This window comes from Mauremys reevesii, linkage group 5 (genome assembly GCF_016161935.1).
Source record: "Mauremys reevesii isolate NIE-2019 linkage group 5, ASM1616193v1, whole genome shotgun sequence".
NCBI lineage: Eukaryota > Metazoa > Chordata > Testudines > Geoemydidae > Mauremys > Mauremys reevesii.
The window spans coordinates 80,952,657-80,976,702 of record NC_052627.1 but is presented as its reverse complement, the minus strand read 5'-3'; the positions used below and the strand labels follow the sequence as shown (position 1 = coordinate 80,976,702).

The 24,046-nt window shown below is 39.7% G+C and overlaps 1 long non-coding RNA gene across 1 annotated transcript in view; it reads right to left on the bottom strand.

The window, feature by feature from the left end:
• The window catches only part of LOC120406802, a 32,302-nt gene extending 24,136 nt beyond the window's left edge, over positions 1 to 8,166 (bottom strand). Inside the window, exon 1 of the long non-coding RNA XR_005599595.1 lies at positions 8,029 to 8,166. This is a non-coding gene — a long non-coding RNA (uncharacterized LOC120406802). The remainder of the gene's footprint in view (positions 1 to 8,028) is intronic.
• Between the last annotated feature and the right edge of the window lie 15,880 nt (positions 8,167 to 24,046).

Here is a 24,046-nt window from a genome sequence, read left to right as displayed (position 1 = left end):
GTTATGAAGATTTGGCAACTTTCTTTGCCCCTTTCTTCCTCTGTGCTCCTGCCTTGTCCCATCGTGCTGGATTCCACCTCCTTCTGTTCCTGTCCCTTCCCACAGGCAAAAAAAAAATTGCTCTTCCCACTGGTTTTCCCCATTGGCCATTTGGAGTAAATGGGAGGAGAAGAGTGCTTCAGTCTTTCTACCTATCAAGAGGTATTCTTAGAGCACTCATCACCAAATGTAACCTGGCCCTCTTCCCACAGCACCGGATCTCTACATGTCCCTTCAGGCTTGTGAACGCAAAGGGCAAGGACAATAATTGTGCTCCGGAGTGAGGTACACCAATAGTCTTATATTCTGGCTCTGAAAATGGCTGATGCCAGATGCTTCTAAGGAAGGCCATCAAATCTCCCTCCTTCTCAAACAATACCCTTTCTTGATTGCACAATGCTATCCTGTTGAGGGAAGTTTCTGCCCAAATATAGCTAGATATCAGTTTTGTGAAATCTAATGATTCAGGTAGCATAGAAGAATAAAGACATATTTTGAGTCTTAGGTCCATTACACCAGCTGGTGTAAACTATCAGAGCTCTATTAAAGTCAATGGAGCTACAGCAATATACAACTGAGGAGGTGGTCCTTAGTGCAGAATATAGGGACATTCATAGCAAAGTGCCAAGTTTAAATCAAGGATTAAATTTAATGTTTTTTTAAAGGGACAGTTAAAATGGAAGGCATAATTCCAAACTGGATCATTGTGGATGGCCAGGCGTGGTGGCTCTCCTATGGCAGACCAATAATGCACTCTACGAAGTACGAGCGCGATGGGGCACACAAACCTGAGAGGAAAAAAGAATGAGTGAGATACAGGACATTGTGAGAGTGTGGAGAGGTGAGTTGGCCTTTCAATGGACTGGGGAACATTTCCCCTTAAATGAATTAACTATGGGACTATCACAAGCCCAGTGAAACAGAGTTCAGTGCAAATGAAGATTCAGAAGAACTCTGTAAAGGAAGGAGCACCATGCCTGGGAAAGTTAAGGAGACAGCAGGAGAAGCTACTACTGTAAGTTTCAGTTCATTACAATAAAGGTCTATTTAGCTTCTCACCTGATTGCTTATCCTATATTTAGGACTATGCAATAGATAGAAAAATAGAACTTTCTGTTTAAAATTTGTATTAAAACAAACATCCACTGATGCATGAGAATGAAGTTAAAGGCTAGTCTCAGACTCATCCTGGACACATACAAGGGTGCTGTTACCACTTCAAAGGCCATGTGGAGAAATGGAATAGTTTCTAGTAAGAGTCGGAGTCGATCAAGGTTCAGCACTAAGCCCCTTTGTGTTCACATTGATGCTTAATGCATTTACAGAAAACATCACATGCTTTTTGCAGATGATGTAGTGCATGAAGGGGAGAATAAAAAAGGAAGTGGAAGAAGATTTAGAGAGAGATTGAGATGATACTTGAAAGAAATGGTATGAAAATCAGCAGAAATAAAACAGAATATATGGTCTGTATATTTGATGATACCTTACAAGACGACAATGAGATTAAACTTGTGGGGAGGAGGGAAAAAAATTGGCCACTACTAAAGATACAGATGTTCAAGTGCCTAGGTTCAATAGAACAGGGTTATGGTGAATTCAATGATAAACTTATAAGCAGAACAGAAGAGGCACTTATCTAAATGGAGAGAAGTGAGCAATGTGATCTGTGAGGGAAGAATGCCTATTAAATTGAAAAGTAAGATCTACAAGATGATAATTAGGCCTGCACTTTTGTATGGCTCTGAATGCTGGATACTGAGAAAGAGATAGAAGCAGAACTTGAATAGAGGGGAAATGAAAATGTTAAGATAGATGATCAGAGTTACAAGGATGAACCATGTTCAGAATGAATGAATTAGGGGAAGCATGAAGGTGATAATTATAGAAAAACTGAGGGAATCCAAGCTTAGCTGGTTTGGCCCACTGCTTAATTTGTAATGAAAGAGGTGCCAGGGCTCGAGCAATATTTTTTAAACCTTTCATAACTGACGCAGCAAGCCCAGAGGTGCTGAAGCTATGAACTGCCAAGCCTAGAGGTACTGGGGCTCAGCCCTGGTAAGCCCCGGCACAAATTAAGCACCGGTATGGCCAAGTGAAATGAAGAGCAGAAGAATATATAGGAAACAATAAGTTTTGAGGGTAGGAGAAAGGTTTGAAGGCACACAACTGGATGGATGGATGGATGGCATACCGAAGGATTTGATTAGCTGTGGAGTTTCTGAGGAACTGCTTCAAGACAGACTGGACTGGAGGAGGAGGAGGACTATCTGATTCCCCCTTATTTATCTCTTTGCCAAGTTGAACAGTCCCAGTCTTTTTAATCCATCCTCATATGGAAGCTGTTCCATACCCCAATCAGTTTTATTGCCCTTCTTTGCATCTTTTCCAGTTCTAGCATATTGTTTTGATATGGGGGTGGGGAAGGACCAGAACGGCATGCCAGGTGTGGGCATACCATGGATTTATATAGTGGCATTATGATATTTTCTGCCCTATTATCTCTACTTTCTCTCATGGTTCCTAACACAGTTAGCATTTTTAAGTGTCGCTGCGCACTGAGCCTCTGTTTTCAGAGAACTATCCACAGTGACTCCAAGATCTCTTTCTAGAGTGGTAACAGCTAATTTAGACCCCATCATTTTGTATGTATACTTGGGATTATGTTTTCCAATACACATTACTTTGCCTTTATCAACATTGAATTTCATCTGCCATTTTGTTGCCTAGTCACCCAGTTTTGTGAAATCCCTTTGTAACTCTTCACAGTCTGCTTTGGATTTAAATATTATTTTTATCATCTGTAAACTTTGCCACCATGAGTTTGGCCTATTATCTGGGGGAGGGAGGTTCCAATTCTCTACTGCAGTAATGCCATTTGAAATCAATGCAGTTACACTAGCAGAGAATTTGACACAATTTCTAAATCTAGATTACTGTTGGAACTGATCAAGTGATCATCTCTCTCAGTACCTAGAACTATTTTTTTATGAATACTAGTATTATTTATTACTAGTATTACAATCACCATTAAAGGCCTCAAATTGAATTAGGGTCACCTTGTGCTAGCCATTATATATGCGTAGGTTAAAAGACAGTGTACATTCAGAGTGTATAATTACCTATATGATAAGATGCAAAAAATTGTGGGTTTTTTTGTAAATAAATAAATAACCCAATAGGAGAGAGAATAGAAAGAAAGGACAAAAGGTATCACTAATAAGAATGGTATCATAGGCTAAATAGTGCACAAAATGAGTTCTGATTCAAAATTTTTGGTTTGTTTTTGTTTGGGTTTAGCCTTCTACCTATTTCATTTTAGGAAGTTAAAATAAATTTACTTTTTATTTTTAAAAATTGGGAGTTATGAAATTTGAATGAATGGGAGTACATTTTAGGTCATGAATAATGATAAATAAGTTTATTATTTGGGTCTTTAAAAAGGAGCTCAAAGGGCAAAATTACCCCTACAATCGCCACAGCCAAAATGTCATTTAATTAAAAAAAAAAAAAGCAAAGCTGAAGAAATCTTTCCTGTCTCTGGGATTTTGAACTTTCACACCAGAGTGGCAAGAAGATGGACACCTGAAGGCAAGCGAAAATGAGGCTACCCGAAAACAACATGGCGAAGAGCTGTGGAAGCCAAGCTAAAAAACCTTGGGCACAGCTGGGAACCATTAAAAGACTTGCCAGAAACCGACAGGAGTGGAGGAGCTTCATTGCTGCCCTAAACGTCAGACATAATGGGAACATAATGATGATGATCCCTTATTAATTTATAGTTTTAATGATGTGTGTCTGTCTGAACAACTATTGCAAGCAGTACTGCAACAAGACTTCTAGAGCCTTTGGCTGACTTGAACATTTCCTTTCATGTTTCAGAGTAAAAACAAAAAAGCGAACATATTGAATCACTTATCAATCAGTTCACCCATCGCACTATATAAATCCAGGGCTTTATTTTTATTTTTATTTTTTTCTGAGCCATGTAAGCATGAGTCTGACCTAATGTCTATTTATTCATTACAATGGTAAGGATAAACCACCCCATAAAAATTTAAAAAAGGATTTATCTGAAGGCATATGATGCTATAGGTTTTATATATGGCCATAAAAACTGTGCTTGGATATAGCTCATGTATCACAGAATACTACACAAAGACATTTTAAAACTGAACCTGGGATTAAGCTTCTAAAACTTTAAGTAGGGCTATTGGGGTGGGGGTGGGGGTGTCTTATACTTCTGAAAGTTGATCATATACTGGTTTCTACCAATATATTGGTGATCACAAAATAATCACTCCTGATTCTCTGAGATGTATAAAATCCATACGTTTTTTGTAGAGTCCTGTGCAGACTGCAGAGACAATAACCACATAGGATCTACTGCAGATGTTCCATCAAGTTAGTTGTAGATGTAAAGAGGCAAACATTGACAATGCTTCCATTTAAAATAGACGTCTTCAAGGTTAGCATTAGAAGCTTTTATCTAAAAATGTTACTTTTCTGTCAGTTTTAGAACAGTATGTAGGGAAGTCAGAGGACTTTGCTATCTCCAGTGTCAGAATGAATACACCACACAAATTGGGATTCCACCCCAGGGAACAGATGGCCACATTTTGAGGAAGGTGATGTTATTTAATAAGAACTTCAGTTAAAAGTTACTTCCTGAGCATAAATAAATGCAGTTACTTCCAAGAATTTGGAGGGAGGGGAGGAAATCACATATACACACACTGCATTGCTCTCTCGGTTATTCTGAAGTCCAGATGAAGCTTTGCACAAAGATTCTGTAATTTCTGTCAGATTTGGTCATTTCTGTCTTGCAAGTTTATTAATAAAGCTTCACGTTCTTCATGTATAATATAGGTCAGGGGTCGGCAACCTTTCAGAAGTGGTGTGCCGAGTCTTCATTTACTCACTCTAATTTAAGGTTTCATGTGCCAGTAATACATTTTAACATTTTTAGAAGTCTATAATACATTACATACAACAATAGGTTAGTTAAGTAAATAAGATTTTTAAAATGTTTAAGAAGCTTCATATAAAATTAAATTAAAGTGCAGAGCCCCCTGACCGGTGGCCAGGACCCGGGCAGTGTGAGTGCCACTGAAAATCAGCTCACGTGCTGCCTTTGGCACTCGTGCCATAGGTTGCCTACAGGGGCGGCTCCAGGGCCCAGCACACCAAGCGCGTGCTTGGTGCAGCAAGCCACGGGGGGCGCTCTGCCGGCGCCGCGAGGGCGGCAGGCAGGCTGCCTTCCACGGCTTACCTGAGGAGGGTCCGCTGGTCCCGTGGCTTTGGTGGACCTCCCGTGCTTGGGGTGGCAAAATCCCTAGAGCCACCCCTAGTTGCCTACCCCTGATATAAGTGGAGCTGAGAGCAGCACCTAGAGTTAGGGTTGCCCAACATTTCCAGTTATAAGACCCTGTTTTCAGTTGCTTATAACTTTGCCAAACTTTAACCATTCAGGCTGAAGTTTCCCATGTTGGGTTTCTGGCTCAAACTGAATTGTTTTGGAAAGCCTCAGCAAAAGTCATTCATATATAGGAGCAGAGAGGAAGGAAGGTGAGGAATGGGAGAAGATGGGTTTGGAGTCAGGATCTGGCAGAACCAGCTGGGTCTATAAACAACTAGAACATGTTCTCCTACAGCAATGGTTCTCAACTTTTCCCCAGTACTGTACCCCTTGCAAGAATGTGATTTGTCTTGCATACCCAAAGTTTCACCACATTTAAAAACTAATTGCTTACGAAATCAGACAAAAATACAAACGTGCAAGCCACAGTATTACTAAAAAATTGCTTATGTTCTCATGTTTACCATATAATTATATATTCCAATTGATTTATTTTAAATATTGTACTTACATTTCAGTACCTACTTTACAGAGCAGTATAAATAAGTAATTGCCTGTACAAAATTTTAGTTTGTACTGACTTTGCTAGTGCTTTTTATGCAACTGGTTGTAAAACTAGGCAACTATCTAGATGAGTTGATGTGCCCCCTGGAAGATCTCTAAGTATCCCCCGGGGTACACATACCCCTGGTTGAGAACCACTGTCCTACAGAACCTGGAACTGAATCCAGGAGTCCCATATTTCTATATTCCACTATTGTCAGCAAAAAGCAGTGAAATCCATTAACAATATGCATGTCTATTTCCCTTCTAGCATCTGGTCCATCTAGAGCAGAGGTTCTCAAACTGGAGGTGGGGGGAGGTGGGCACAGAATGTATTCCAGGGAGAAGGGAGAGGGGAACATGAGATGCTGTAAGGAAAAAAAAAAAGTAGGTTACTGGGCACATTTTATCCACAGCAATGAATAACTGAAGGGGAAAGCTGATTCCTACAGATATATCAGGTCCTCAGATGGCACTGTGCATTTTGATGGATTTCTGTTAAGCTTGCATGGCGTTATACAAAGTTGTTGCAATCTGTGTATTAATCTGTTTGCTATGACATGGTGTGCATATTTAATTATAAGCATGGACGACAATCACGGTTTTGCTTTAGTTCTTATTTCAATGGATCGTTGCCTCATTTGTGCAACAGAAAAAAAAAGTGAAAAACAAAGAAGCCGAAACTGATTCAAGTGAAGCACAGCTGCCTCATATCAGCATATGTACTTGTGTGGCAGGGAGAGGAGGGGGTATAAACTACTACAGACACAAAGAAGTAGGGCACGATCAACTAAGTTTGAGAACCACTGACCTAGAGGACCAGGCCCTACTACTGCTACCAATTTCTCCCTGTGCTCAAGAGGTAGAGGTCTGTGCTGTGAATCCTGCAGATGACCCAAATTTGAGGTCATTATGATGCCACAGAACAGTTTGGGGTTTTATTAAATACACAAAAATAGAAGTTACATAAAATACATTAAAATAATATTAAGGTTGCAAAGTCAAGCACTCTAAAGTTAGGCTACATAGTGCTCTTGAACTGAATCAATCTTGTCTAGAAAAGGAGACTATTATTATCTGTAGGATTCCTGCCTCATTTGTTGCAGAAGTTGGAAGGTATGTAATGAAGGAGACAGGGGTCTACAGGAAAAGAAAGGACATTCTCATGGCTAAGGCAGTTGAATACTGCCTAGGAGAGTTGGACTCTATCCTTGCCTCTGCCACAGAGTTCCTACAAGATGCCAAGCACATCACTTAAAAGGGAAAATAATGCAGAGGCATCATAATGTGTTCCTCATTTTCTGAATGCCTGGCCTGAGACATCTAGGGCCAGATCATCACCTGCAACTGAAACTGATTGGAGCTGGGCTTGGAATATATGAAGAGGTATAAAATATGCCAAGTAGTCCGAAAAAACTAGCCCTAGGTGTCTCCAACTGGATAACCAAAATTAGTGAACACTTGACAAGTCTGGCCTTAATCTCTATGCCCATTCCCCAGTTGTGAAATGGAAATAATAATGTCCCCCATTCTAACAAAGAACTCATTAATGTTTGTGAAGCACTTAGCCACTATGGTGAGATCATCACAGAAAACTCCAGGAGAAAAAATGAATAATTTTGTGTTCAGGGTAAGGTTTTGTTGGTAGGCAGCAAATTAGACCTATGGCTGCATATTGAATGGGGAAAGTAGAGGGGTCATTCACCAACCAGTGTACCTCCTCATGGCTAGACATGGTGCTGCCTCTCCAACTCTAGCTCTAAGCCTGGGGTGGTTTTCCTCCCTCTCACAACTCAGCCCTCCAGGCAGGTCATTTTATAGTCCCAACCCCTTCTAGGGTAATAAAGAGTCTACCAAAACAGAAGTCTAGTGACCTTATTCCAGGGCTTCACCACCCTGGTCTTAAATTAATAATCCTAGGTCTCCTCCCGCCTTTTTCATCAGGAAGCTTTTACATTCTTGTGCTTGACAGTCAGTCAGGGAAACCAGACACTCCCTCTACTCTGGGTTCCAGATAGGGACCCTGTAACAAGCAAGTAAAGTCAACTTATTCAGACTCACAACTGTTTCCCCAGGCTACTCCCTACCTTCATCTGCCTCCAGGCCCCTTTAACAGAGCAACTCCTTTCAGTGCTTTTTCCAATGGAGTTTTTGACAAATAGTACCACTTTCTGCCTGTTTGTGGCTATTGCAGAGTCCTATATGGTTCCTGCATTCCTTTCCTCAGCAGCCAGCTCCAGCTGAGCTCTGATAGCCTTTTTAGCAAGTCTAGGTGCTTGTTAGCCAATTAGCTTCCAAACCAAATACCCATGCAGTCAATTACTTTCAGGTAAGCAAAGATGGGATCATTTTCCTAAAAGAAGCCTGTCAGGGATAGATTGAGCCCGAAGTCCCCTTAAAAGGGCCAGCCAGCCCTAGACAGGAGGATATAAAAATGAATACTCATTCAGTGAATGCAGCAGAGGTCCGGTGGAAAAAATAGTATTTGTTCATGTAATTAAAGATTGTATCATAATGCATAGGCACAAGGGGGCTGAATTAAGGTTGCACAGTCAATAACCTATTCAATTGTCTTCAGTGGGTGAAAGATCAGGCCCTTGTTCCTCATAACATAATTACAACAGAATTCATTATGATGAGCACAGGCTAAAACAGCAAACAGTAAAAGAACAATACATTCATTCTTAATAGAGCTGGGGAAAATACTGCAATAGATTTACCACAAATTCTCATTTGAAAGTATACATTCATTCATTCAGACCATATTTGCACCCCTCATGTATAATATTCACAGATATTCATGGGCTCAGGATTTTACTAGCATTAATTAATTAATGCTTGTGTAATCCACACACCTTCTGGGTGTGGTGTTCTGTCCCATCTAGCAGTGGGGTGGGGAAAGAGAAAGAGAGGTTTTAATGAGTCTGTTCTACAGCCTTAACTAACAGGCAGTTGTCTTTTAGCTCATGCCATAGCGGCTCATCTACTAAGCTCCAGAGGTCCCAGGTTCAATCCCACCTTCTGTCAGCCTTACACTTGCTTGTATGCTCAAATATGCATAGAAAGTGATTTTTAAATTTACATCCTATAAGCATTTATACTAGACACTCAAGTATAAATAAATGTAACTTGTTAACTATGTCCAAATGCATCTACATCCAAGTTATCCTTTTTCAGTTACACCAGTGCAGCCCCACTGATTCCAACTGAGGTGCACCAATTGAAATGAGAAGCGAATTTGGACCATGGTTCCTAAAATAATTCAGTCACCCACAGCATGGAAATGTATACATGTGCATCTCAAGATGGAATATTTTGCCCTCTGTTGGGCAATCAGAATGATATGAACCAGTCTATGCCTACATTGGTTTGCTTAGGTGCATCATCTCTACTTTACCAAAGACCAGTCTTCTACTTTTGGTGGATGGAAGAGGGATGCGCTCTAAGGCCCTCACAGAACGTGCATTCATGACTCCCCTGTGGAGAGGCTTTTGGCCCAACAGTATAGGATAAATAGAGTTGGCTGAAAATGGACGGAGAGGAAATCATGTCAAATTTTAATCATTTTCATTTCCCAGGTTTTGAAAAAGGATAATTTTTTTATTTATTTGGAATTTTCTACAAAAATGTTTGTCAAAAAAACTGATTTTGAAAAATATTGGTGTGGAAGATTGAAGGGGCAAAAGGGGGGAACAGGAAGAACAATGAACCAAACTAAGACTAATTTTTGTTTTCCATTTTTCATAATTTTATTTTAGGGCCAAAAAAGCAATTTGTCTACTTTTTTAAATCATGATTTTTTTTTTTACCAACTCTAACAGCTAGATTTTCAAGGTTTACTCAGTCTTGTTCCTTTATGTGACTACACCTATGTAGGTCTCAAAACCAAATTAGCTCTACAGTTCCATTTGTCAGAGGAGAGAACAGTCCTGAAGATTGTGTGATGAATAAGACTGATTACATTTTCTTTGATTTAAGGGGAAAGTATTTAATGTTAAAGATAATATCTGCAGAATTTCTGGACACTAGCAAAGAATGTGCTTGGAGTCCAAAAAGCAACTAGTGATCATTGTGGTAGTTGCTTGACAGTCTTCATTAAATAATTCAGCTCATCTGGCTACACATACTTCTCAAATCTCAGAGATTATCTGAGAAAATCAATTTCCTGATGGACAGAATTATTTTTCTTTATTATAGCGAGTCTTTTCCAGGAGCAAAATTTGATAAAGTTTAACAGGGTGATGATTTGTTTGTTTTGTTTTTACAAATTATAAATGGTTGATAATTATACAGTGGAATAAGAAATAAAGTAAAACATTAAGACCTAAATTATGTAACATTTTAAGACACATCAGTCATTGTGATTAAGCAGTTAGATTGGAACAGGATTGGGGCCCTACTGTTTGAGGCACTGCACAAAGAAGGACTCAGCTTCTGTCCAGATAATTTACAACCTAAGAGAAGCAACATCTGACAGGTGAGCAATGGATACAATATATATATATATATATATATATATATATATATATATATCACACACATTGTATATATTGTTTTATTTTATGAGTTCTGTAATTACAGCCAAGATTCCAAAGATCCATTAATGTGCAGTGTTGTGTAGGGGCACATCTCTGCAGCTTTATGATAAAAAAAGATTAAAGTCAGGATTAAAATTCAAAATGATCTGGACAAACTGGAGGAATGGTCTGAAGTAAATAGGATGAAATTCTATAAGGATAAATGCAAAGTACTCCACTTAGGAAAGAACAATAAATTGCACACATACAAAATGGAAAACTACTGCCTAGGAAGGGGATCAGGGGGAAGGGAGTGGGTTGCAGTGGATCACAAGCTAAATATGAGTCAACAGTGTAACACTGATGCAAAAAAGGGAACATCATTCAGGAATGTATCTACAGGAGTGTTGTAAGCAAGACATGAGAAAAGCAATTCTTCTACTCTACTCCACATTGATAAGGCCTCAACTGGAGTATTGTGTCCAGTTCTGAGTGTCACATTTCAGGAAAGAGGTGGAGGAATTGCAAAAAGTCCAGAGAAGAGTAACAAAAATGATTAAAGGTTTAGAAAACATAACCTGTGAGGAAAGAGAGAAAGCACTGGGTTTGTTTTGTCTGGAGAAGAGAAGACTGAGGGAGGACATAACAGTTTTCAACTATCTGAAAGGCTTTTACAAGGAGGGTGAAAAATTATTCTTGTTAACCTTTGAGAATGGGACAAGAAGCAAAGGGCTTAAACTGAAGCAAGGGAGCTTTAGGTTGGACATTAGGAAAAAATTAACTACTGTCAGGTAGTTCAGCACTGGAACAGAGAGGTTGTGGAATTTCAGTCATTGGAGATTTTCAAGAACAGGTGAGACAATCACCCATCAGGGATATTCTAGTTATTATGTAGTCCTGCTTTGAGTGACTAGATTACCTAATGAGGTCCAGTCTTACATTTCTATGATTCTATGTACTTATCCTGAAGCCTAGAATAAATTTCAATCTTTGTTATTTCCTAAAATTCTCTCTGTATTTTCATTCATGGTTGTTAGTCTTTAGTCACTTTCTCCTCTAAAAGCCTACAGAGTTGATGGTACAGAATGGTAGCTGTGTTCTACTGCAGTGATAGTAGCATACAGTAGCTGACTGACACCAAGATATTCAGCCAGTAATGCATATTGAGACCCTTCAGAAAAATATGAGGTACAAAATTAGAGGTTCTGTTACTGTAGTCCCTCCTACTCAGACAAGAGTCAAATGGGCATTTTGACAACTACTTCTGGATCCTGCTGGCTGGAGACTGGGTTGCTCACTGGCTAAAATTAAAGCAGCCTCAAAAGGATGCTCAGATTTATGCCCATTGGCCCCGATTGCACAGCAATCAGTAATCAGGAACACTTTGGCCCCATTGGCTTTCTCCCACCTATCCCTATCTCTAGGACAAGGAGTGGAGTGGTTTAGGAACACACACAGGGAATAGTCAGGGAGCCAGATTCTCCAGTTTCACAGCTCCTTCAGAGCAACACAAAGCAGCTGAATCAAGGGCCGGGATCTGTCCCATTATTACTTTTAAAACTTGCTTCTTTTCAAAGACGTTCCATTTAGTCTCAGGGTGTAAGTTTTAAATTCCCAAGCACCAAGGAGTTAAATATAATGTAAACAAACTGAAAAAATATATATACAGAAAAATCAACGAGAATCTACACTTGAAAGACATTGTTTAAATCAAATGTTTTACCTCCAAAAAAGATGTGGTGAATCTAAGATGCTAGATCTCCTACTGTAGCCTTTACGAATTTTAAAGTGTCTTTTGAAAGAGAAGAGTGCATACATTTCTGTTTTAAATTCTTAGCGTTCTATGGAATTTCAGGTGAGATAAAAAAATGTCATCAGGAGTCTCCAGGCCCCCTGTATCACTTTCTGAAAAAGTCAATGCCTTCTATGAAACAGTAGCAAAGCATTGATGTAAAGGATGACGATGATGCACCACCGTATGTGTCAGTGAAAGGGGATTTGAAACTCTTAAGATCTTTCTTGACAGATGTCACAGCTGGCATTCCAAAGCCAATGTATCACAATAGCACTATGCACTGATTAGTCTGGCACAGCAGAAGACCTACAGTAAACTGGGAACCATATAAAACTTGAAAGAGCAAAAAGGAGTAAGCATCTTATTTCTTATGTCTGAACATCATATGATATTGCTGGGCAGTGGGGAGACCACCAAATAGGGTTTCCAACCCTCCAGAATTGTCCTGGAGTCTCCAGGAATTGAAGATTAATCTTTAATTAAAGATTATGTCATTTGATTAAACCTCCAGGAATACATCCAACCAAAATTGGCTGCCCTACCACCAAATGACTGATGCCTAGACAGTTATCTATCCAAGTTTTAATAACAGCACCCTTCACCACAGTATCTGAGTCTCTTCCAGAGCTAGGAGTTACCAAAATGAAAATAGATGTTAATCAGAAATAGGAAAGGGATGTGGAGAAAAACCACAAAGGTAATTAGTTGAATTGTTTCATTTGTTATTAATTCAGCTCAATTATCACTTGTGTCTCCTATCATATTACCCCTCTCTCCCTCTGCTTTACTAATGATGCTAGGTTCCGTGGTTTTAGAAAAACTGTAAGTATTGGGTAGAACATCAGTTTCGTCCTCTACGGGTGATCGATCTGGAAAAGTAAAGCCAACGACAGCGACTCTTTCCCCTTTTCCAGTGCAACAGAACATTTCATTACATGTTCTATCTCTGTCCCAGTGTGGATATGGCCACCATCAAAAGAATCTCAGCACCTCACAACCTTTAAGCCACTTATTTGTCAGAGTGTCTTACTACCTAGTGCTGGCCAGCATCAGGCAAAGCAGGGCTTTGAATGTGGGTTTCTTACATACCAGATGAGTGCCCTAACCAGCAGGTGGTCTCCTTTTCAGAAGTTCACTCTGGAACTGAGAAACCTTCCTGACAAAAATTTCATTGAAACAGAGTTACAATGAAAAAGCTTTGGTTTCAACGAATCAGCATTTTCTGATGGGGAAAAAAAGTGTCAAAAATTTCTAACCACCAAAAACTCTCTCCTCTCGATCCTTTCACATGAAACATCATTCCTACCTCCCCACACGCACATCCCGCTCTAGTTGCTGGTCCCTCCTGCTGAAACCTGCCACAGCTCCTCTAGGTGCTGTGGGAAGCCTCAAGCCATCAGGGATGGGGAAGGAGTGTAGTGTGGAGGCAGGGGCCGGGGTGCCACTTAAGCAGGCACAGAAAGGTTGTTCATGGTCCTGTCCCAGGCTGCATGGAGTTGGCGGTGGAGAGATTGGTTCCTGCCACTGGCAGCATCATCCAAGGGTTAACAGTGCTGAAGTGAGTTCCCAGAAGCGCAGCCCACCAGGAAGTTGTGGAGTGGGGGTAGGGTTGAGGAGCCTGGGCTGCACCTCTGCTGGGGCATGCGCTCTTGCCAGTCCCGGAAGCAACAGCAACTTCCTCCCAGGGGGAGCAGAGCTGGCTGTGGGACACAGAAGGAAAAGCCCTCAAAATCCCTTCCCCTGAAGAAGCCTCAAGCCAGCAGGTTGGGGTAAGGAGGGGTTGGGGGAAGGCAGGGAGTCCTGCTTTCCTCAATCTTGTAACTATCTTTTTAAACTCTAAAGCTCTTGGAAGTTATTAGGTACTCAAATCCTTGATATGTTTGCCAATGTATCCCATATGTGTATGTATTACTGAAATGTCACTTTAAAAATAGCTTACACTTTTCAATGCAATATAGTGTAAGAAGACTTCGAAATATAAAAAGTGAAGTTTGCCCAAGCACAAAAAAAATGTAGTTCTTAGTGGACTTTGTAGCCTGCTAAGAACAAAGAAAACTGAGTGGGAACATTGCCTGGGACATGACCCAGTTTACAATAAGATCCAGGAAGAGGAGGCAGAGCATTGGACAGTCCCACCTGCAAGGAAGGAAATAGTAGCTTTATGAAGCCTGCTTCGCTTCCCCTCCCTTCCTGTGCTTCAGCCTGTGGTATGGGTAGACCCATGCAAGAAAGTGACATATGGCCCCTTAATCGCTTGTGCAATGACATAGAGCTAACAGTCTAGCTCTAGGGGACTTTACGTAAAATCTTACATAAATTAAGCTGTCATGGGATAAAAGGAAAGGTCCTTTCATGGATTGAGAACTGGTTAAAGGACAGGGAACAAAGGGTAGGAATTAATGGTAAATTCTCAGAATGGAGAGGGGTAACTAGTGGTGTTCCCCAAGGGTCAGTCCTAGGACCAATCCTATTCAATTTATTCATAAATGATCTGGAGAAAGGGGTAAACAGTCAGGTGGCAAAGTTTTCAGATGATACTAAACTACTCAAGATAGTTAAGACCAAAGCAGATTGTGAAGAACTTCAAAAAGATCTCACAAAACTAAGTGATTGGGCAACAAAATGGCAAATGAAATTTAATGTGGATAAATGTAAAGTAATGCACATTGGAAAAAATAACCCCAACTATACATACAACATGATGGGGGCTAATTTAGCTACAATGAGTCAGGAAAAAGATCTTGGAGTTATCGTGGATAGTTCTCTGAAGATGTCCACGCAGTGTGCAGAGGCGGTCAAAAAAGCAAACAGGATGTTAGGAATCATTAAAAAGGGGATAGAGAATAAGACTAAGAATATATTATTGCCCTTATATAAATCCATGGTACGCCCACATCTCGAATACTGTGTACAGATGTGGTCTCCTCACCTCAAAAAAGATATTCTAGCACTAGAAAAGGTTCAGAAAAGAGCAACTAAAATGATTAGGGGTTTAGAGAGGGTCCCATATGAGGAAAGATTAAAGAGGCTAGGACTCTTCAGTTTGGAAAAGAGAAGACTAAGGGGGGACATGATAGAGGTATATAAAATCATGAGTGATGTTGAGAAAGTGGATAAGGAAAAGTTATTTACTTATTCCCATAATACAAGAACTAGGGGTCACCAGATGAAATTAATAGGCAGCAGGTTTAAAACAAATAAAAGGAAGTTCTTCTTCACGCAGCGCACAGTCAACTTGTGGAACTCCTTACCTGAGGAGGTTGTGAAGGCTAGGACTATAACAATGTTTAAAAGGGGACTGGATAAATTCATGGTGGCTAAGTCCATAAATGGCTATTAGCCAGGATGGGTAAGAATGGTGTCCCTAGCCTCTGTTAGTCAGAGGATGGAGATGGATGGCAGGAGAGAGATCACTTGATCATTGCCTGTTAGGTTCACTCCCTCAGGGGCACCTGGCATTGGCCACTGTCGGTAGACAGATACTGGACTAGATGGACCTTTAGTCTGACCCGGTACGGCCTTTCTTATGTTCTTATGTTCTTATGACTAAGGTTGCAGTCTGCCTTGATATATCTTCTGCTATTTACTATTTCTTTGCCTCCTTGCTTCCCAGATGTCACCATAATGCTAGCAGTATTAGGCTATTTTAGGATGAAAGAAAAGGATGTTTTATAAACAAGTACTATATTTTATTAATCTTTTAAAACAGTGCCAAGTAGTTTCCATTATTTTCAAAGCCATATGTCTTGATATTCTTGAACCACTAATTTTGTCCCTCTTTCTATCATACATGCCTTTGAATAGCCATGTGTTTCCAAACCCATGCTATAGCAATTAAGTCCTTGTAGACTGGCTATCTTTATTTCATTGATGAAGTCATGACAAAGTTCTATTATTTGATTCTTATATAAAAAGGCAACTATGCACATAGCTGGGGCCTTGCTATAAAGTACGAAATATACAAAAATAAAATTGAAACAGTGGATTACGCTCTGACAACAAGCAGAACTGAACCCTCTACAAAACAACAAACTCTTCCTAATCCAGAAGGCTTTCACCTTGGGTTGTTCTTTTTCCCCCCAAGTGGGATGCTGTAGTGTACCATGGAACCACTAGTAGTCATCAACACAAGTAACCTGATTTCCATTTTATAATCTACTGCCTCAATTGATATTTCTTGAAGAAAAACTGCAGAAGAGCTACTGCAGAGATGCAAGAGGAGACATTCATCCAGAAGGGTAGAACTTGGGGGCAATTTTAGCCGGCATCAATCCTGTTCTTGAAGATTTTATAATAAGACTACAAATATTGACTTTGGTCTCTTTTTAATTCATCTTTTTCAGGAATACAGTTATGTCAGGGTTCCCTCCCCACTCTGAACTCTGGGGTACAGAAGTGAGGACCCGCATGAAAGACCCCCTAAGCTTATATTCTACCAGCTAAGGTTAAAACTTCCCCAAGGTACAATTCCTGTCCTTGTCCTTGGACGGTACTGCTGCCACCACCAAGTGATTTACACAAAAATTCACGAAAAGGGTCACTTGGGGAAATATTTTGAGGGAATGGGGACTCCAAGTCTCTACACCCCCTTTCCTGGGGAGGCTTGAGAATAATGTGAATACCGACCAGACTCTTTGTTTCTAGGACACTGAAAATCAATCAGGCTCTTAAAGGAAGAACTTTATTTAAAGAAAAAGTAAAATAATTACATCTGCAAAATCAGGATGGAAGGTAACTTTACAGGGTAATAAAAAGATTTAAAACACAGAGGATTCCCCTCTAGGCTCAGCTTCAAAGTTAGAAAAAACAAGAATAAAACTACCTCTTAGCATAGGAAAAATTCACAAGCCAAAACAAAAGATAACCTAATGCATTTCCCTTGCCTACTTACAATTTTTGTAATTTTACCAGGATCATTCCAGGTATATTTTCAGGAGATGTTGTCCCTGCTTGGCTTCTCTCTCTGTCAGGAGAGGTAACAAAGAGCACAAACAAAACCTTTCCCCCCTCCCCAGATTTGAAACTATCTTCTTTCCTTATTGGTCCTTTTGGTCAGGTGCCAACCAGGTTATTTGAGCCTCTTAACCCCTTACAGGTAAAGCAATTTAGTACAGCTTCCCAGGAGGGATTTTATGTTACCTTTACAAGTTATTTCTCATAAAAATCTGAATTTAGTAAGTTAGATCACTATAAGGTAAAAATGTAGTATTTTCCTATGTCTAGATGTTTTTGGCATGCCTCCAACTGAAAAGGTGTTTAAAATGAAATTCTTCAAGTAATTATGTGATAACGGCTTGTACATGATTACATTTAATTAAATATCAGAGTGATTTTTTTCCTCATTTGTCTGGTAAAGTAAGGGAATTTTTGACATTTGGATACTTCTTGTGCCAAAATCAAAGGGCTTTCATAAAGTGAAACATCTCACTGTTTGAAAGCTCTAAGGCCATTTCTTTCTGTGATATTATTAATGTTATAACCATTTGATCCAATCCTAGAGGGCACATTACAATTAACTACAGGGATTCATTACCTAATATTGCTTAACAAAAATCTTACATTGTCAGCCATCACCCTCATATCCTTACTGTTATTTCTAATATCTTCAGAGAGAAAAGAAAATCAAGATTTGACACTTTTCAATTCATAATCTTAGCATTAAGGATTCAGAACTTTGGTTAATGATATGTCTGCCCTAAGAAACAAAACAATATCCTCTCTGCATCATACCGTGCTGTGTCTTCTAAAATGACTGTTTACAGTGCATAAAATTGGTTTTAAGGAGACTGTGAGATGTCTTTGGAACTAATCTGAAGGTATGTTAAACTATCAGTCTTGTGAAAAGATCAGCTACTGAGCAGAGGCTTGAGGCAGGAAATACAAAGTGAATTTCTGTGCTGTGCAGGAGGTCAGACTGGATGATCACAGTGGTCCCTATTGGCCTTAAAAACATAAATTTATGAAGAGTAACACTTTTCTATGCTATAGATATTTAGAAAATAGATTTTCACATGGTGTAGCAAACAAGATACAGTAGTCAAATTAATCCCTGCTATATTTTTGTTCACTTTCTTGGTACTTACTCAGGACTATGGTGTGGAAAATGCTATGGGCAGCAAGGATCTTCTAGCTGCGACATGGGCTATCTGGAGATCAGACTTCAATGGGTTGAACAAGAGGGAGGGAAAAGTACATCCTGGGCACTGATCTGTTAGGGTTGGTGGGAAGTAACAGGACTTTTGGACTAGCCCACCCATGAGCAAGTATTGGCACATTGCAGGGTTGGGTGAGTCTTCCTGATTCATTGTAGCAGGTGTTTCTCGTTAATTTCACTCTGAGTACAAGGGAGGTGGAAATATCTCTTTAGTGAGAAAGTGTTAAGGTAGAGAGTTCTTCACAGGAAAACTCTAGAAGCAGCCCGGGTTAGAGAGAAAGCTTGGGCTGATTACTTTTTATTGTTTATAGAGTCATCAAGAAACCCACATTGCAGAACTAGTAAAGATTGACTCCATATAGGGCTCATCTTCACTGCCACAGATTAAGTTAGTACTGTGAGGTAATCCATTTGAGCTAGCCTTTCTGGAGTGAGAATGCAGGGAAAGTGACATACTGTGAAATGCTCCACCTATGCAGAGGGACTGGACTACCAGCTGATGAGCTGTAATTCAAATGCCTGCGTTCACACTGTACTATTATTTCAAATGTCAGCAGCATTCATGCTTCAACCCCTCCCTGATAGACTAGCTAGCTCAAGTTTAAAGAGCTATGTCAGGTGCTGGCTTGTGCCCAACCCATAAAGGGCCCACTGTCATGCACCAAGTGTCTTTCTAAGCACACGGTTTTATTAACCAAACAGAGACATAAATCAACACAAAAACAGTTCCTCAGCCCACCCTAGACTCTATGTCACAGGGGAATTTCTCCTTTGGCTTTCTCAGTTCTTTCTGCTTGAGGACCTACCACAGGAGTGTCCCTTGCTCTTTAAACTGAGCACTGTGTCCCAGGGCTTTCTTCTTAGCGGCCCTTCCCCAGCAGATTCCCACTGCCTCTTTCCCCCCAGGGACTTGGGTAGCTTTTCCCAGAGAAGACCCCCTTCTTTACTGACAGCCTGGCTTTTCATAGCCCCACTTACTGCCTTGCTCTCAATTTGCAAACTGGAAGCCCCTTTTCTAGCACAGGGAAGCTGGACCTATTTCAGTTACATGGGCCAGCTGCCCTATGAAACACCATTTAACTTGAACTAGACATGGGGGACAGGCGCTGGATTATGGGCAAAACTTGAGTTACAAAGCAGTGAAACCACACCCATAGTTGCCTAGATTCGCTGCAATGCTCTGGAATGTCAGAGAGTCAAAGGCAATTAGTCTATATCAGAGAAGCTGGCTAAATTCTGTTCTGATCATGGTGGGAATGTCAGCTACTCATACTGGTTTAAGAAGGAAAGATCAGCTGAAGGTCAAATACTAACATAGTCAGATTTTTTCCCCGAAGTTTGAAGATATACTGCATGAGAAGAATTTCCAAATGACTTCCAGTTTTAATGTTATTTCTCAATGTTTTATAGAGGAGAATGATTTTAAAATGTATACATGGGATGACATTGATAAGTGATCCACAAGTAAATACAGTCAAGCTATGAACAGTATGTTGTATTAATAAGAAATGGACACTGGAGTGGATATGCTGTCTAATTGGACGAAACATAGATGCTTCAGAATTGTAGTGTTCATTGTTTTCAGTAATATTCATCTTTTGAAAAACAACAACACTTTCAGAGATATGGTTTACCATTCTGTCATTAGCTCATACCATTGTACATGTTATATACAATCATGTCGTGTTCTGAGATTACTAGAATGTCAGAATGGCAATATGAGTTATGGATAAATTAACAGTCATAGTTTTGGCTCTTAAATTCCCTTGTTTTGAGGTTGCAACACAGCATTTGTATTTATGTAGTTTTAGTTTAAATATCCCATTCCTTCTCCTGCAAATTTCGCTGACTTAAAGGAAAGTATACTTTGGTCTAATATCAGTTGCTAGATTTAGTGTGCAGGTGCTGGGTGGTATTGGTGACCTATGATGATCTGGTGGTGCCTTCTTGCCTTAAATTCTGTGAATCTAAAAGTAGCAGTTAAGCACATTAATGACCACTAGCACCACTATCATTACCACTCATTTAAGATTGAAGAAGACTGATTCATAATGAAAAATATATACATATATAGTAAGTTTCCATCTCTTTGTTGTGATAACATAGGATTTGTTATGCAGCTCAGCAAGAAAAGCTATATCACTAGGGAGGGAGAAATTAGAACCTGAATATTTTTCCATTTCTTTTTCCTTCTTAAAGAGAGGCAAGTTGTTGATTAAACTCCCAGCGGCTAGAAGGAACTTCAAACATCACTAGCATAATAAGAGATAGTCTGTTGCAAAGATGTTTGGAAAGTATAAAAGACATATATAATAAAAATACAGCTTTTCTGAATTACTTGAACTACCAAAAGAGAGACAGGTTGCAGAGATACAAAATGTGCCAGGTTTTGAGTATTGATTGATGCTTAGCTACTGTATCAGATCCATGGCCTAATACAGTCAAGTTTCAGTCAGTGGTTAGAATTCAAATCCCAGGACATCTCATCTGCAGCATTGATACTAATAGTTTCTTTGAAACTTGTCTCATCAGATCATCTTGGCTATAAATCACCTCAAATACTGTATTTTGAGTCTTGTGTTAAAAATTTATATTTGCTTTCTTTGAATAGTCTAGCTATTTAGTTTAATGGCAGGAACATTTGCCAAAACAGCAAGCTTTATGCAAATATTTCAGAGAATTAGTAGGGAAAAAAATCAAATTTAGAACTATGAGGAAGACAGTTGTTACTTTTCATCGGTTGCGTGAGTGTAAACAACTCGGAACTGCTCAAATTTCAAACAATAAATAGAATTACCTGCTCACAAGCAAGCAACAGGACCAAGAATTATTCACAGAAATGTGGAATGCTGAACAAATTCCAAAGTTTCTGCAATCTGTTCATGGAAAATTTACATACAAAAAGTAGGATTTATTTGTCCAATTGATTGATAAGAATGAGTTTTCCAAGAGCTCTGGAGCTGTGACCATCTTTTTTTGTTCTGTTTTTGTACAGAACCTAGCACAACAGGCTCCTGGTTTATGAATGAGGCTCCTAGGCTCTACTTTCATACACATAATAAACAAAATAATAAATGTCTGTCCAAAGGCAGGACTAAGAGGACTCTGTCAACATTCCACTCAAGCTGTGTGGACACTCTGGTTTACTTATTTGGGTAAGTCTACACTGGAGCTGGAGATGTGATTTGCAGCTCATGTAGACATACCTAGTTATCTCACTAAAAATAGTGGTGAGGATGTAGCACCACAGGCTGTAGCATGGCCTGCACATGCCCTCCTGGCCCCCTGGGTACATATTCACTTGTGCAGTCCATGCTGCAGCCTGCACCATGGTGTCCTCACCACTATTTTCAGGATGACTATGAGCTACCAATGTGATGTGGCCATGAAAAAGACCAGTGCAGTCCTAGGATGTATTAGGTGAAATATTGCCAGTATAGATAGGGAAGCATTAGTTCCATTATACATGGCATCAGTGAGACCTCATCTGGAACACTATGTGCAATTTGGTCTCCCAAATTTAAGAAAGATAAATTCAAACTGGAATAAGTGCAGAGGTCTACTAAGGTGATCCGAGGAATGGAAAATCTACCTTATGAGAGGAGACAAAGAGATTGGCTTGTTTAGCTTAATCAAATGGAGGCTGAGGAGAGATCTGATTGGTCTCTATAAATGCATCAGAGGAATAAATACCAGGGCGGCAGAGGAGTTATTTAAGTTAAGTGCCAATGTGAACACAAAAGCAAATGGATATGAACTGGCCATCAACAAGTTTAGACTTTAAGTTAGACGAAGGTTTCTAACTATCAGAGGAGCGAAGTTCTGGAACAGCCTTCCAAGGGGAGCAGTGGGGACAATAAACCTAACTGGCTTCAAGACTGAGCTTGATAAATTTATAAAGGGGAGGGTATGATGGGACTGCCTACAATGGGATGTAGCCAATCTGTGACTGCTAGCAGCAAATATCTCCAACAGCCAGTATAAGGAGAAGGCTCTGAGTTACTACAGATAATTCTTTCCGAGGTGTCTGGCTGGTGGGTCTTGCCCACATACTCAAGGTCTAACTGATCACCATATTCGGCATTAAGGAATTTTCCCCTGGGTCAGATTGGCAGAGACTCTGGGAGGGCTTCACCTTCCTTTGCAGCATGGGGCATGGGACACTTGCAGATTTAAACTAGTATAAATGGTGGATTCTCTGTAACTTGAAGTTTTTAAATCATGATTTGAGAACTTCTGTAACTCAGCCAGATGCTAGGCGTCTACTTCAGGAGTGCGTTGGGGAGGTTCTGTGACCTGCAATGTGCAGAAGGTCAGACTAGATGATCATGATGGTCCCTTCGGGCCTGAAAGTCTATGAGTAGCCTTTGAGGACTACATGACAATATAAGCAAGTAACAAATATGCATTGTATTGCAAATTTCTAAACACACAACACACCATGAGAGATACACAGGCCTATGCAAAAAACAATAAAACCCACATATAAAATTACTGCCTCAGTTTCCTCACCACTCCCAGAGCCCTTTGGGATTTGGTCAGTGTATTTTCAGGGGTCAGGATTGCTTCTTTCTCCTCAGCCTTGTTGGATCCTCTGTTTCTCTCTCTACAGGGGTGAGTCTATATTATAAAGTTGTAGTCCCCTGTGTCATGTGGCCACACTGAGTTGCTTCAGTTGCTTCAGCTGTTTGATTGTGAAATGTGACAGTCAGGGTCCAGAGACCCCAAGGGGAGAACAGAAGGTTTCAACCCCAAAAATAAGCAGCTATTCAACTAATTGCATACTGTTATTGTATCATAAAATATAGCAAGTACGATCTTTTATAAAAGTTTGTAATGTACTGAACTGGATGATTATAAGATATGCATACAGACTGGTTATGAATTTATGTGTTTGTGTATTTCCCCCTCTGACTAACCAGAAGCCATTATGGACTAAGAGACAAAAGTATTTTAAAAAAAACTATAATAAAGCAATGGGAGAAGAGAAGGTAATTTTATGATTTTGGAACATGCTGGCAACGGTGGATGCAGTCTTGTTATTTTTATGTTCTAATATAATTTTCTCCTATTAGGATTCCACTGTAATACTGTAATTGAAAGTAAATTTACATGAAAATAGTATTTCTGTTGCAGAAAGTAAGACTACAGCAATCAAAATACTCTATAAACACAGCAAGCTACACATTATCTGCTTATGCAACTTGTGCTATATCTGAAGAAATCAATATCCAACAAAAACTTTGCTAAACTACTCTTGATATATTATAAAAAAAAAACTAATAATTTTTCCAAGCCACAGCTTTTCAGAGACCAGAGTTACATAACCAGATTTTTTTCGGATACAGCTGCTTTCAAACAGTAGGCATCGTGCTGGCAGTTATGCTAACACATGGAGTCATCCCAAACCCTGTTAGTAATCATTTAAAAGATTTCAATAGCATTTAAAAGGACATTTCATTTAAAATGACTATGTCTTGGTTTGATCTGGTAATTAAGTGACATGACCTTGTCTTTTTAGTCAGTCTGAATTCCAGGATTTGTTTGCTAACTCATGACCTAATATCTTAATACACATCAAAGGAAAAGGATAGGAAGTTTAAGAGGAAGTTAAAACTTCATGATAGCATGCCTCAGAA